Below are 13,822 nucleotides of genomic sequence, written 5' to 3'. Positions count from 1 at the left end.
CTACACTTTTTATGGATATCTTTAAGAAATGGCTTTCTTCTTGCCACTCTTCCATGAAGGCCAGATTTGTGCAATATATGACTGATTGTTGTCCTATGGACAGAGTCTCCCACCTCAGCTGTAGATCTCTGCAGTTCATCCAGAGTGATCATGGGCCTCTTGGCTGCATCTCTGATCAGTCTTCTCCTTGTATGAGCTGAAAGTTTAGAGGGACGGCCAGGTCTTGGTAGATTTGCAGTGGTCTGATACTCCTTCCATTTCAATATTATCGCTTGCACAGTGCTCCTTGAGATGTTTAAAGCTTGGGAAATCTTTTTGTATCCAAATCCGGCTTTAAACTTCTTCACAAAAGTATCTCGGATCTGCCTGGTGTGTTCCTTGTCCTTCATGATGCTCTCTGCGCTTTGAACGGACCTCTGAGACTATCACAGGGCAGGTGCATTTATACAGAGACTTGATTACACACAGGTGGATTGTATTTATCATCATTAGTCATTTAGGTCAACATTGGATCATTCAGAGATCCTCACTGAACTTCTGGAGAGAGTTTGCTGCACTGAAAGTAAAGGGGCTGAATAATTTTGCACGCCCAATTTTTCAGTTTTTGATTTGTTAAAAAAGTTTGAAATATCCAATAAATGTCGTTCCACTTCATGATTGTGTCCCACTTGTTGTTGATTCTTCACAAAAAAATACAGTTTTATATCTTTATGTTTGAAGCCTGAAATGTGGCAAAAGGTCGCAAAGTTCAAGGGGGCCGAATACTTTCGCAAGGCACTGTATATGAGTCTTTAAACATGTCTTTATATATGGGTCTTTAAACATGTTTATATATGGGTCTTTAAACATGTTTATATATGGGTCTTTAAACATGTTTATATATGGGTCTTTAAACATGTTTATATATGTATTCTCTCTCTCCATCTTGCTTACATAAGAGGTGGATGCAGGGAGCCCAGGCGGTGCTGGTGGAGCCTGGGGGTGAAAACAGGGATGTTAAACTGAAGGGGTGTTAGAGCTGTATTGTTTTACAATGCAGTGGTGAGATACAGCCATGTGAATGAATGAACAGAACCAGAGAAGAGATACATTAAATGGGGGCTGGTTGGTTGGCGAGCTATTTTGTGTACTCAAAAAGAGCTCTGGGGCTGGCGCTCCACATGTTAGATCTTAATTTGATCACTCTTTTTTGTTGCTGAGAATTTTCCTGCACAGCAGGAAATGTAACCTTGTCGTGTATTTTAGGTTTAGAGGCTTCTAAAGTTTATAATTTCCACTTAACATTTTCAGACTTGATTTGCCCAAATTAAAAATGTATCAACCCTTACAAAAATGGCCATTAATTATAATCCACATAATAATTCACAATCCTATTGCTGCAAGATTATTTTTCATGGTTTAGCAAACTGACTCAAATGACGACCCCCCCACCCCCCAAAAAAACAGACAGATTTCTGTTTCCTCCAAAAATTGCCACAAAATAGACACATTAAATCCATGATGCAGTGTATTCCCATAACTACAGTGTGTTTAATCAGGTGAACAGACAGAAAGGGAACTAGTCTGTATGTATGGGTGTCATCTGATCATTTACATAATGTTGGATAAAAACAGTGGGAAGCAGCCATGTCTGGATATAACCCAACTGTGTGTGGGAGTCGGGTTATACATGCCCAGGATGTCTGGCTCAATTTGTATTAAGTACTAGGCTAACTCTGTGTGTGTGTGTGTGTGTGTACATGTATGTGTGTGTGTGTACATGTGTGTGTCTGTGTATGTGTGTGTATGTGTTCTGAAAGGCCCCAGAGTCTGCAACACCTCTAAGCAAGGGGCACCACCAAGTAAGCGACACCATGAAGACCATGGAGCTCTCCAAACAGGTCAGGGACAAAGTTGTGGAGAAGAACAGATCAGGGTTGGGTTATGAAAAAAAATCTGAAACTTTTATCATCCCACAGAGCACCATTAAATCCATTATACATTTTTTTAAAGAATATTACACCACAACAAACCTGCCAAGAGAGAGCCGCCCACCAAAACTCACGGACCAGGCAAGGAGGGCATTAATAAGAGAGGAAACAAAGAGACCAAAGATCACTCTGAAGGAGCTGCCCCACAGCGGAGAATGGAGTATCTGTCCATAGGACCACTTTAAATCATACACTCCACAGAGCTGGGCTTTACGGAAGAGTGGCCAGAAGAAAATAAGCAAACATGTTTGGTGTTTGCCAAAAGGCATGTGGGAGAGTCCCCAAACATATGGAAGAAAGAACTCTGGTCAGAAGAGACTAAAACTGAGCTTTTTGGCCATCAAGGAAAACGCTATGTCTGGTGCAAACTCAACACCTCTCATCACCCCGAGAACACCATCCCCACAGTGAGGCATGGTGGTGGCAGCATCATGCTGTGGGGATGTTTTTCATCGTCAGGGACTGGGAAACTGGTCAGAATTGAAGTAATGATGGATGGCGCTAAATACAGGGAAATTCTTGAGGGAAACCCGTTTCAGTCTTAACAGAGATTTGAAAATGGGACGGAGGTTCACCTTCCAGCAGAACAATGACCCTAAGCATACTGCAAAAGCAACACTTGAGTGCTTTAAGGGGAAACATTTAAATGTCTTGGAATGGCCTAGTCAAAGTCTAGACATCAATCCAATTGAGAATCTGTGGTTTGACTTAAAGATTGCTGTACATCAGTGGAACCCATCCAACTTAAAGGAGCAGGAGCAGTTTTGCCTTGAAGAATGGGGTGAATAGTTATGCATGCTAAAGTTGTCTGTTTTTTTTTGTCGAATTTCTTGTTTGTTCCATAATAAAAAATATTTTTGCTTCAAAGTGGTAGGCATGTTGAGTAAATCAAATGATACAAACCCCCCAAAATCTTTAAAGGGGATGAATACTTTCACAAGCCACTGTATGTGTGTACACGTATGTGTATTTGTGTGTACATGTGTGTGTCTGTATGTGTGTACATGTGTGTGTACATGTATGTGAATGTGTGTGTGTACATGTATGTGTGTGAACATGAATGTGTTTGTGTGTACATGTATGTGTATGTCTGTACATGTATGTGTGTGTTTACATGTATGTGTGTGTGTGTGTGTACATGTATGTGTGTATGTACATGTATGTGCTTGTGTGTACATATATGTGTATGTATGTATGTGTACATGTGTGTGTGTGTGTGTACATGTATGTGTGTGTATGTATGTGTGTGTATGCGTTTGTTTGTGTTTGTGTGTGTGTACATGTAAACTCAGCAAAAAAAAGAAACATCCCTTTTTCAGGACCCTGTCTTTCAATTATAATTCATAAAAATCAAAATAACTCCACAGATCTTTATTGTAAAGGGTTTAAACACGGTTTCCCATGCTTGTTCAATGAACCATAAACAATTAATGAACATGCACCTGTGGAACGGCCGTTAAGACACTAACTGCTTACAGACGGTAGGCAATTAAGGCCACAGTAATGAATACTTAGGACACTAAAGAGGCCTTTCTACTGACTCTGGAAAAACACAGAAAGAAAGATGCCCAGGGTCCCTGCTCATCTGTGTGAATGTGCCTTAGGCATGCTGCAAGGAGGCATGAGGACTGCCGATGTGGCCATGGCAATAAATTGCAATGTCTGTACTGTGAGACGCCTAAGACAGCGCTACAGGGAGACAGGACGGACAGCGGATTGTCCTCGCAGTGGAAGACCACGTGTAACAACACCTGCACAGGATCTGTACATCCAAACATCACACCTGCTGGACAGGTACAGGATGGCAACAACAACTGCCCGAGTTACAGGAGGAAAGCACAATCCCTCCATCAGTGCTCAGACTGTCTGCAATAGGCTGAGAGAGGCTGGACTGAGGGCTTGTAGGCCTGTTGTAAGGCAGGTCCTCACCAGACATCACCGGCAACAACGTCGCTTATCGGCACAAACCCACCGTCGCTGGACCAGACAGGACTGGCAAAAAGTGCTCTCCACTGACGAGTCGCAGTTTTGTCTCACCAGGGGTGATGGTCGGATTCGCGTTTATCGCCGAAGGAACGAGCTTTACACCGAGGCCTGTACTCTGGGGCGGGATCAGAGCAGGAACTTGATGGCCTTGGTGGAAGAAAGGTAACATCTCACAGCAAGACCTGGCAAATCTGGTGCAGTCCATGAGGAGGAGATGCACTGCAGTACTTAATGCAGCTGGTGGCCACGGAACATTTCTAGGATCTTTCAGCTCACGGAACATGGGACCAAAACTTGTGATTATATTTTTGTTCAGTATACATATAGCACTGGAGGCACTGGAGGCTGCTGAGGGGAGGACAGCTCGTGGTAATGGATGGAACGGAATAAATGGAATGGTTTCAGACACGTAGTAGACTGTTACTTTTTTTGACCCCCCCCCCCCCCTTTGTTCAGGGACACATTATTCAATTTCTGTTAGTCACATGTATGTGGAACATGTTCAGTTTATGCCTCAGTTGTTGAGTCTTATGTTCATACAAATATTTATACATATTTGTTTGCTGAAAATAAACGCAGTTGACAGTGAGAGGATGTTTCTTTTTTTAGCTGAGTTTGTGTACGTGTGTGTGTGTGTACATGTATCTACCTGTCTGAGGTGCACTATCAGCATGATGCCAACTCAACCAACTAGGACTAGAGTCTGTGTTGCACTGTCCAGTACGCATGCACGCAAACACACCAACAGTACACAATACACTCACACCTCTAAAAAAACAAAAACAAAAACAAAAAAATTCTAACTCAGTACTGCCTGACTGCCTCTGCAGTCTCTCAATGGCCGACCAAAGCCAGTAGAACATTTGACTACTTTTCCATATTTCTGTGCTTCTGTACCACTGTGCTGTGGGGACGATGTTCAACTTGAAACCTTTGCTATGTAAACCCTGTCTACGGTAGCCATACTACTGCCACCCTACAGCCCTGTCTGTCTTCATAGGGTGGTTATAGGTGCTGCTTTCCCTATCACACTTTTTACATTCTATTATTATATGCCACTTCGCACTTAAAAGTATACGGTTTACAGCATACACATACGATTTACAGCATACACATACGGTTTACAGCATGCACATACGATTTACAGCATACACATACGGTTTACAGCATGCACATACGATTTACAGCATTCACATTTGGCTTACAGCATACACATACGGTTTACAGCATACACATACGGTTTACAGCATACACATACGGTTTACAGCATACACATACGGTTTACAGCATACACATACGGTTTACAGCACACACATACGATTTACAGCACACACATACGGCTTACAGCATTCACATACGGCTTACAGCATTCACATACGGCTTACAGCATTCACATACGGCTTACAGCATTCACATACGGCTTACAGCATTCACATACGATTTACAGCATTCACATACGATTTACAGCATACGGTTTACAGCATACACATTCGATTTACAGCATTCACATACGGCTTACAGCATACGGCTTACAGCATACACATACGGCTTACAGCATACGGCTTACAGCATACACATACGACTTACAGCATACGGTTTACAGCATACGGCTTACAGCATACAAATACGATTTACAGCATACACATACGCTTTACAGCATACACATACGCTTTACAGCATACGCTTTACAGCATGCACATACGGTTTACAGCATGCACATACGGTTTACAGCATGCACATACGGTTTACAGCATACACATACGGTTTACAGCATGCACATACGGTTTACAGCATACGGTTTACAGCATACACATACGGTTTACAGCATGCACATACGGTTTACAGCATACACATACGGTTTACAGCATACACATACGGTTTACAGCACACACATACGGTTTACAGCATACGGTTTACAGCATACACATACGGTTTACAGCATGCACATACGGTTTACAGCATACACATACGGTTTACAGCATACACATACAGTTTACAGCATACGGTTTACAGCATACACATACGGTTTACAGCATACACATACGGTTTACAGCATGCACATACGGTTTACAGCATACGGTTTACAGCATACACATACGGTTTACAGCATGCACATACGGTTTACAGCATACGCTTTACAGCATGCACATACGGTTTACAGCATGCACATACGGTTTACAGCATGCACATACGGTTTACAGCATGCACATACGGTTTACAGCATGCACATACGGTTTACAGCATGCACATACGGTTTACAGCATGCACATACGGTTTACAGCATGCACATACGGTTTACAGCATGCACATACGGTTTACAGCATGCACATACTGCTTACAGCATACACATACGGTTTACAGCATACACATATGATTTACAGCATACGGCTTACAGCATACACATACAGTTTACAGTATAAACACATGACTTACAGTATAGTATAAACATACAACTTACAGTATAGTATAAACATACAACTTACAGTTTAGTGTAAACATACAACTTAGAGTATAGAGAGAAGCTTCTCTTCACCTCGCTTAAGAGAGACAGGAACGACGGAGCTTATTGACACAGATGCCGTGACAATTCATCTTTAACCAAGCCAAGGTTGTATTCGTTAGGCACCAAACGTAAGAAAAAAAGACTGAAACAGGGAGGGACTACCAGACTTCTCCAATAAGAAACTCTGTCATTTTAGTTTTCCATTTCTAAATATTTTAAACCGTTTTCTGTTGTGTACCCTAGCCTAGCGAATGTGACAGGGTGATGGTGACTCTTGGCTGCACTGGGCAGGGCAAGGAACACCTGGTTTCTGTTTTACAACGACTGTGAGGCAGACACCTGAGAGAGTGCCTTTGTTCCAAAGTAGCACCAAGGTGAAAGGTAATCCTGGATGAGAAAGACAGAAAGGTGTGAGTGCCAGTGCAGTGGGTGAGGGGACTCTGGGGCAGTGCCAGTGACATTGACACAGATACAGGTGACTCATTTGGTTGGTAGGGTGCAGTCTGTGGTCTACCATGCTGAAGATAAATCACCCTTGAGGGTGCAGTCATTGTGGTGAATCCTTCCCCTGTTGATGAAGCCCAGCATGCTGTACATGTTAACTTATACAATCACATCCGCATTCAAATACACACACACAAACGGAAGCACACTCGCGCACACACGTACAAACGCACACACTGCAGTGGAGAAGATTGAGAGCGTCAAGTTCCTTGGCATCCACATCAGCAACAAACTAAGCACACCAAGACAGTCGTGAAGAGGGCACGACAAAACCTATTCCCCCTCAGGAGACTGAAACAATTTGGCATGGGTCCTCAGATCCTCAAAAGAGCTCCCTGCCATCCAGGACCCTTAAACCAGGCCGTGTCAGAGTAAGGCCTAAAAAATTGTCAAAGAGAAGGGCGGTCCCGAGTGGCGCAGTGGTCTAAGGCACTGCATCGCAGTGCTAGCTGTGCCACTAGAGATTCTGGGTTCGAGTCCAGGCTCTGTCACAGCCGGCCACGACCGGGAGGCCCATGGGGGCAGCGCACAATTGGCCCAGTGTCGTTAGGGAGGGTTTGGCCGGCAGGGATGTCCTTGTCTCATCGCGCACTAGCGCCTCCTGTGGCGGGCCGGGCGCAGTGCGTGCTGACCAGGTCGCCAGGTGCACAGTGTTTCCTCTGACACATTGGTGCGGCTAGCTTCCGGCTTGGATGTGCATCAAGAAGCAGTTGGGTTGTGTTTCGGAGGACGCATGGCTCTCGACCTTTGCCTCTCCCGAGCCCATATGGGAGTTTCAGCGATGAGACAAGACTGTAACTACCAATTGGGGAGAAAAAAGGGGTGAAAAATACAACAACAACAAAAATTGTCAAAGACTCCAGCAACCCAAGTCAGACTGTTCTCTCTGCTACTGCATGGCAAGTGGTAGCGATGCACCAATTCTGGAACCAACAGGAAACTGAACAGCTTCTACCCCCAAGCTTGCTAAATAGTTAGTCCAGATTGGTTACTCATTACATACGGTGTTTATCTAGCCTGTCACGTTACCCCACTTAGAGTACATGTCAGTGGAGGCTGCTGAGGGGAGGACGGCTCATAATAATGTCTGGAATGGAGTGCATGGAATGTTATCAAACTACATGTCTGAAACCATTCCATGATTCCGATCTATTACCATGAGCTGTCCTCCCCTCAGCAGCCTCCAGTGCTATATGTATACTGAACAAAAATATAAATCACAAGTTTTGGTCCCATGTTTCATGAGCCGAAAGATCCTAGAAATGTTCCATATTCACAAAAAGCTTCTTTCTCTCAAATGTTATTCACAAATTTGTTTACATCCCTGTTACTTTAGCGAATTTGTCAGTACGTCCAACGGGCCTTTCAACCGCAGACCACATGTAACCTCGCCAGCCCAGGACCTGCACATCCGGCTTCTTCACCTACAGGATCATCTGAGACCAGCCACCCAGACAGCTGGTGAAGCTGAGGAGCATTTCTGTCTGTAATAAAGCCCTTTTGTGGGGAAAAACTCATTCTGATTGGCTGGGCCTATGCACAACCATGGCTGCGCCCCTGCCCAGTCATGTGAAATCCATAGATTAGATTGTTGCAGTTATATTTTTGTTCAGTATACATATCTACCTCAATTACCTCATACCCCTGCACATGGACTCTGTACCGGTACCCTGCGTATACAGCCAAGTTATCGTTCGTTACTCATTGTGCATTAATTATTTCAAATAGTTCTCTCTGCATTGTTGAAATGTTTTTTTTGGTCACATATACCAGATAGGGGCAGTGAAATGTGTTGTTTTATAGAGTCAGCCAAAGGCAAACAATATTAGATTTGATCTAGTGCAGCACCGCAACACGACCACAATAGAGCTTTGCTGACACCAACTGGTCAGAATTGAGTACTGCACTGAGAAATGGGATTTTTGTATTACTGCAATATTATCTCTCTAGTCTAAGATATTTGGGGTTAATTTCAAAAATATGTTTACTCAACTAGGCATGTCAGTTAAGAACAGATTCTTATTTACAATGACTGCTTACCAGGGAACAGTGGGTTAACTGCTTTGTTCAGGGACAGAACAACAGATTTTTACCTCATCAACTCAGGGATTCGATCCAGCAACCTTTGGGTTACTGGCCCAACACACTAACCACCTGTTATAAGCTGAGATATGGAATTGTTTTGAGACTGTCATACCATGGATCAGTTAGCTTTTTGACTTTGGCCTTAAGTACCAAATCACATTGAATAACATTGATAAATGGCACAAAAAAACAAAAAAATGTTTTGAAGTGTCCGTCTTATATCTAGGATATATAAGACGGCGATAGATAGATATATATAGATATATCTATATATATCTATCTCTATATATCTATCTCTATATATATATATATCTATCTATCTATAGCATTTGAACATTTTTCAACTTTCTCCATATTTTGTTACAGCCATATTCTAAAATGGATACAATTATTTATTTTTTCTCAACAATCCTCACAATACCCCATAATGACAAAGTGAAAACAGGTTTAGCCATTTTCACAAATGTATTAAAAACAGAAATACCTTATTTACATAAGTATTCAGCCCCTTTGCTATGAGACTCGAAATTGAGCTCAAGTGCATCCTGTTTCCATTGATCATCTGAGGTTGCTCTATTACTCGATTGGAGACCATCGGGGTGAATTCGATTGAGTGGACATTATTTGAAAAGGTCCCACTGTTGATAGTGAACGTCTGAGCAAAAACCAAGCTGAGGTTGAAGGAATTGTCCGTAGATCTCCGAGACAGGATTGTGTCGAGGCACAAATCTGGAGAAGGGTACTAAAAAATGTCTGCAGCATTGGAGGTCCCCAAGAACACAGTGGCGTCAATCATTCTTAAATGGAAGAAGTATAAACCATCAACTCTTCCTAAAGCTGGCCCCATCAGCCAAACGGGAGAGAAGGGCCTTGGTCAGGGAGGTGACCAAGAACCCAATGGTCACTCTGACAGAGCTCCAGAGTTCCTCTGTGGAGATGGGAGAACCTTCCAGAAGGACAACCATCTCTGCAGTACTCCACCAATCAGGCCTTTATGGTAGAGTGGCCAGACGGAAGCCACTCCCCAGTAAAAGGCTCATGACAACCCACTTGGAGTTTGCCAAAAGGCACCTAAAGGACTCTCAGATCATGAGAAACAAGATTCTCTGGTCTGATGAAACAAAGTTGAACTTTTTGAACCTAATGCCATGTATGGACGATACTGTGGGGATGTTTTTCAGAGGCAGGGACTGTGAGACTTGTCGGGATCGAGGGAAAGATGAACAGAGCAAAGTAGAGAGCGATCCTTGATGAAAATCTGCTCCAGAGCAAAGGTTCACCTTCCAACAGGACAATGACCCTAAGCATACGGCCAAGACAATGCAGGAGTGGCTTTGGGACACGGCTCAATGTCCTGTAGTGGCCCAGCCAGAGTTCAGACTTGAACCTGATCAAACATCTCTGGAGAGACCTGGAAATAGCTGTGCAGCAACATTCCCCATCCAACCTGAAGGAGCTTGAGAGGATCTGCAGAGAAGAATGGGAGAAACTCCCCAAATAGAGGTGTGCCAAGCTTGTAGCATCATACCCAAGAACACTTGATACTGTAATCGCTACCAAAGGTGCTTCAACAAAGTACTGTGTAAAGGGTCTGAATACAAAAGTGATATTTTAGTTTTCTGAAAACATGTTTATGCTTTGTCATTATGGGGTATTGTGTTTTTTCCTCAAATAATTTGATCCATTTTAATATAAGACGTAACAAAATACAGAAAACTCAAAAAGGTCTCAATACTTTCTGAACACACTCTATTTAACCCCTTTTCTTGGGTAAACTTACCTCCATTCACCCAGAAAACAAATTCAACCGGTCATACAGCAGAACAGAGGATGTCATCGTGTTTGTGAGAATCACCCCTTTCCACAGTGGCGTTAGTTCGTAGCCCAAAAGGTACGTAGAGCAAAATGGGAAGCCAAATTCTTCGGAAGCTACAGACATTTTCGTGAATAGACCGATTTCCGGGATGTCTCAGTCTGACAAACACCGCTGTAGCTCAGCCACCTTCCACAGCAGATGGGATGTCTCAGTCTGACAAACACCTCTGTAGCTCGGCCACCTTCCACAGCAGATGGGATGTCTCAGTCTGACAAACACCGCTGTAGCTCAGCCACCTTCCACAGCAGATGGGATGTCTCAGTCTGACAAACACCTCTGTAGCTCGGCCACCTTCCACAGCAGATGGGATGTCTCAGTCTGACAAACACCGCTGTAGCTCAGCCACCTTCCACAGCAGATGGGATGTCTCAGTCTGACAAACACCTCTGTAGCTCGGCCACCTTCCACAGCAGATGGGATGTCTCAGTCTGACAAACACCGCTGTAGCTCAGCCACCTTCCACAGCAGATGGGATGTCTCAGTCTGACAAACACCGCTGTAGCTCAGCCACCTTCCACAGCAGATGGGATGTCTCAGTCTGACAAACACCTCTGTAGCTCGGCCACCTTCCACAGCAGATGGGATGTCTCAGTCTGACAAACACCTCTGTAGCTCGGCCACCTTCCACAGCAGATGGGATGTCTCAGTCTGACAAACACCTCTGTAGCTCGGCCACCTTCCACAGCAGATGGGTTGTCTCAGTCTGACAAACACCGCTGTAGCTCGGCCACCTTCCACCGCAGATGGGATGTCTCAGTCTGACAAACACCTCTGTAGCTCGGCCACCTTCCACAGCAGATGGGTTGTCTCAGTCTGACAAACACCTCTGTAGCTCGGCCACCTTCCACAGCAGATGGGTTGTCTCAGTCTGACAAACACCGCTGTAGCTCGGCCACCTTCCACAGCAGATGGGATGTCTCAGTCTGACAAACACCTCTGTAGCTCGGCCACCTTCCACAGCAGATGGGATGTCTCAGTCTGACAAACACCTCTGTAGCTCGGCTACCTTCCACCGCAGATGGGATGTCTCAGTCTGACAAACACCGCTGTAGCTCGGCCACCTTCCACAGCAGATGGGATGTCTCAGTCTGACAAACACCGCTGTAGCTCGGCCACCTTCCACAGCAGATGGGATGTCTCAGTCTGACAAACACCTCTGTAGCTCGGCCACCTTCCACAGCAGATGGGATGTCTCAGTCTGACAAACACCTCTGTAGCTCGGCCACCTTCCACAGCAGATGGGATGTCTCAGTCTGACAAACACCTCTGTAGCTCGGCCACCTTCCACCGCAGATGGGATGTCTCAGTCTGACAAACACCTCTGTAGCTCGGCCACCTTCCACAGCAGATGGGATGTCTCAGTCTGACAAACACCTCTGTAGCTCGGCCACCTTCCACAGCAGATGGGATGTCTCAGTCTGACAAACACCTCTGTAGCTCGGCCACCTTCCACCGCAGATGGGATGTCTCAGTCTGACAAACACCGCTGTAGCTCGGCCACCTTCCACCGCAGATGGGATGTCTCAGTCTGACAAACACCTCTGTAGCTCGGCCACCTTCCACCGCAGATGGGATGTCTCAGTCTGACAAACACCTCTGTAGCTCGGCCACCTTCCACAGCAGATGGGATGTCTCAGTCTGACAAACACCGCTGTAGCTCGGCCACCTTCCACCGCAGATGGGATGTCTCAGTCTGACAAACACCTCTGTAGCTCGGCCACCTTCCACAGCAGATGGGATGTCTCAGTCTGACAAACACCTCTGTAGCTCGGCCACCTTCCACCGCAGATGGGATGTCTCAGTCTGACAAACACCTCTGTAGCTCGGCCACCTTCCACAGCAGATGGGATGTCTCAGTCTGACAAACACCGCTGTAGCTCGGCCACCTTCCACCGCAGATGCGGCAGAACGTCACAGGTGGATGCGGTAGACAGACAGATAGTTATCGCTTAAACCAACAGACTGATGGTGAGGTTTTTTATTATGTTACTTATATCGACGCACTGGTGCGTCAATAGACTATATGGGGATTTATATACAGCACATGCCTTTTGAGTGCTTTGATTTAAGTTGCCCCTACCCACTGATACAGGGATGGATACCTTTCAATGGTTGAGGTTAGAATTGGGGCTAGGATAAACGGATCCTAGATCTGTGCTGAAGGTAAACTTCTACCTAGAAGGCTACTTAATGAAGGAGTTAGTTTTTGCTCAGTATAGGACTTAGAGAATGGAATGGTAGAGAATGGACAGGGAATGGTAGAGAATGGACAGAGAATGGAATGGACAGAGAATGGAATGGACAGAGAATGGAATGGACAGAGAATGGAATGGTAGAGAATGGAATGGTAGAGAATGGAATGGTAGAGAATGGAATGGTAGAGAATGGAATGGTAGAGAATGGACAGAGTGGAATGGACAGAGAATGGAATGGTAGAGAATGGAATGGTAGAGAATGGAATGGTAGAGAATGGACAGAGAATGGAATGGACAGAGAATGGAATGGTAGAGAATGGACAGAGAATGGAATGGACAGAGAATGGAATGGTAGAGAATGGAATGGTAGAGAATGGAAGAGAATGGTAGAGAATGGACAGAGAATGGAATGGACAGAGAATGGAATGGACAGAGAATGGAATGGTAGAGAATGGACAGAGAATGGAATGGTAGAGAATGGACAGAGGGGGATAACTGAGATATGAGTGGATCCTGCATCGATCCCAATACAGTGTGTTAATCTATTGAGTTCCCCTCTGGCAGAAAACCCTGGCTAAACAGTTGAACAGCAGAGCAGACTTTGGCCATTATAAAGCCACGCTGAGCATATGAAGTGGTGGGGGGGGTTGCATTGGACTAAACCTTGTGATTGACTTTGGGTTCAGCATTGCCAGGCAGTTTT

The sequence above is a fragment of the Oncorhynchus mykiss genome, chromosome 4, assembly GCF_057628025.1.
Source record: "Oncorhynchus mykiss isolate SJ-2025 chromosome 4, ASM5762802v1, whole genome shotgun sequence".
NCBI lineage: Eukaryota > Metazoa > Chordata > Actinopteri > Salmoniformes > Salmonidae > Oncorhynchus > Oncorhynchus mykiss.
The sequence above is the reverse complement of the archived record's forward strand: the minus strand, read 5'-3'. Positions refer to the sequence as shown.